This window comes from Nanorana parkeri, unplaced genomic scaffold (genome assembly GCF_000935625.1).
Source record: "Nanorana parkeri isolate BGI_ZX_2015 unplaced genomic scaffold, ASM93562v1 scaffold4128, whole genome shotgun sequence".
Taxonomy (NCBI): domain Eukaryota; kingdom Metazoa; phylum Chordata; class Amphibia; order Anura; family Dicroglossidae; genus Nanorana; species Nanorana parkeri.
This window is the reverse complement of record NW_017310395.1, coordinates 7072-9806: the sequence shown is the minus strand read 5'-3', so window position 1 is coordinate 9806 and position 2735 is coordinate 7072. Positions and strand designations below refer to the sequence as shown.

General features: G+C 49.3%; 1 protein-coding gene across 2 annotated transcripts in view; it reads right to left on the bottom strand.

Moving 5' to 3' along the window:
- CIAO1 (cytosolic iron-sulfur assembly component 1) overlaps positions 1 to 629 on the bottom strand; it is an 11719-nt gene extending 11090 nt beyond the window's left edge. Inside the window, exon 1 of one of the 2 annotated variants that reach the window (XM_018575558.1) lies at positions 560 to 629. The gene's annotated coding sequence lies outside the window, so the exon portion shown is untranslated. Of the gene's footprint in view, positions 1 to 489; positions 503 to 559 lie in introns of those variants that run through there. The other variant, XM_018575557.1, reaches the window with a different exon arrangement.
- Between the last annotated feature and the right edge of the window lie 2106 nt (positions 630 to 2735).

The window sequence follows — 2735 nt, the reverse complement described above, 5'->3', positions numbered from 1 at the left end:
ACCTTAAAGAGAACCTGTCACCACTAATATGCTATCACATTGGGGGCTTGTGAGCCCCCTTATGTGATAGCAATGAAGTAAAAAATGTAAAAAAATTAAAATACCAAAAAAAATGTAACGTCTCCCGCCCCCGCCCCCATGAACGCATACATAGTAACAAACACAAGTTGGGCAATCCAACATACAAAAACGGTGATTGTACTACACTTTGGGTATCGCTGCGCGTGCGAGAGCATTAATTCTGGAGCCAATTAATTAAGCATTAATCCACTCTGCCCACACTCCCCCCGTCCGCACTCACCTCCACTCTGCCCACACTCCCCCTGTCCGCACTCACCTCCACTCTGCCCACACTCCCCCCGTCCGCACTCACCTCCACTCTGCCCACACTCCCCCCGTCCGTACTCACCTCCACTCTGCCCACACTCCCCCCCATCTACCGTACTCACCTCCACTCTGCCCACACTCCCACCCATTTATAGTACTCACCTCCACTCTGCCCACGCTCCCCCCAATCTATAGTACTCTACCCACACTCCCCCCCATCTATAGTACTCACCTCCACTCTACCCTCTTTCACTTCCTGACTCATGCACAGCAGATGCCGCTAAACACACCACCTCCCCCTGCCGCTCATTTGGGAGTATCACACCATTACGCCAGTCTCTTCCTCTAGCCACTAGAGACCGTAGAATGTGGGCGAGTAATGTCTACTAAGTTTGCCATTTTTCATGAGACAAACACTGTAATGGCCCTATAGGACGGACGTCTAAAAAATGGCCTCTACCGCTGGACGCAGCACTCGACAACGAATGCGGATTTGGTGTGTAGCAGAGGCATGGCCTTTCGCTCTACTAGCGGGATGCCGACTCGGTAGGGGGCGGTGATGACGCGGGGAGGAGGCGGAAGTCAGCTGTACGGATATCACACAGACCGGGAGCGGAGGACCGGGGGCTGTGGTGAGCGATACCGGGAGGAGGGGGCTGTTTGACGGAATAAAGGCGGCCTGTTGTCCGAGGGGAAGGTGTGGGGGTGCTCGGTGTCCTGTCAGGTGTGGTGAAAGGGGACTCACAGGAAGCGGAATGTCTGTCCCCGCCTTACCCGGTGTGACCAGTCAGTTTATTATTGTTTGCTGTATTTTGCCATTACACAGGTGGAGGGGGAAGGGTGATACGATGCAGTGTTATGGCAGCCCTTCCCTTCCATATTGGTTTTGTCTGATGAAGGAAGTAGAAGATATAAATACATAAGCAATTATTATCATAATATATCTTTTTACCTCTATTATACACAAAGTTCATAATATTCATTTACAGTAGGGAAAGGGAAAAATGTCTCAGTTTGTGTTTGTTGCTGCCTGTGTCCATTTCTCTTCACTTCCTGCCCTGGGGGCACAACAGGAAATGAGTGTAGATCTTCCACCTGAGTGAAGGGGACTCTGGGCTTTACACAGTTGTCACGGTAACTTTTCTGCCTATTGATTTACCTTCAGCTCTTGCTCTGGGCACAACTCGTATCATCTACGTCATGTTTACGTGGAGGGTTTAAAGAACGAAGTATGACCTCCATTCAGAGTTGTTGTTGAATCCCTTGCGCTGCGGATATGCACTGGAGACCGGCGGCACCATTCACCACAGCAGGGGGAGGAGCTAGCTCGGATCACAATTAGGGCTGAAACATCATTCACCACAGCAGGGGGAGGAGCTAGCTCGGATCACAATTAGGGCTGAAACATCATTCACCACAGCAGGGGGAGGAGCTAGCTCGGATCACAATTAGGGCTGAAACATCATTCACCACAGCAGGGGGAGGAGCTAGCTCGGATCACAATTAGGGCTGAAACATCATTCACCACAGCAGGGGGAGGAGCTAGCTCGGATCACAATTAGGACTGAAGCAATGAATCGATTTTGTCAATAAAGAGAGTCAAGTACTTCTGGCAGTGGAAATCCTGCGATCGTACGATTATCGTAAGGTGTGTGGGAGCCGTGCAACCTCTCTTACTGTAAGGTTGCACGACTTATCTTAGGAACATGCTCGAAAACCCGCCGAGAATCGTACGATTTTCGGCAGGTAAGGAGAGCCCCCCCATCTCTCCTCACTGGTTGCCCGCTGCGTGCTGCCGTCTGTGTCCCCTCCGATCCTTCCCTGCAATATATTTCCCGATCCTTCCCTGCAAAGAACTAACACCGAGTGATCAATACTGATCACTACGATGGTTGTAAATAACTGAGGACATAGTATTCAGATCCTGTGTCCCCAATTATTAATGAACAGGAAGTGCTCTAGATCACTTCCTGTTCATTCGTGAATGGGGACACATTATTTACTATCTCGTCTATTTATGAACAAGCAGGAAGCCTCGTGTACCGTGTGTCTTCTGTTCATTGAGTGTCCTCAATCTCTTTTTTTTATGTCATCTGGGGTCTGTCTAGATATTTCCCCAGAGCCCACGAATGTAGTGTACATTTTTTTTTTAAATAGTTTAAAAAAAAGTTAAGAAAGCCGCCTGCCCCTCATCAATAAAAAAAAGGTGGGAACAAAGTCATTTTTAATTTCAGCCTGACAAATTCTGGTGCGTTGTGCCATTCATGTAGGTGGCAACCCAAATGCTCCTCCCGCCCACAGTGCGATCGCCGGCACAGGAATCCGGGGTACCGCAATTCCGTGGTTTCCAGCGCGGTGCGATTGCAATAAAATGTTGCGTGCAGTTTTATTCTGAAGTAACACTCCGT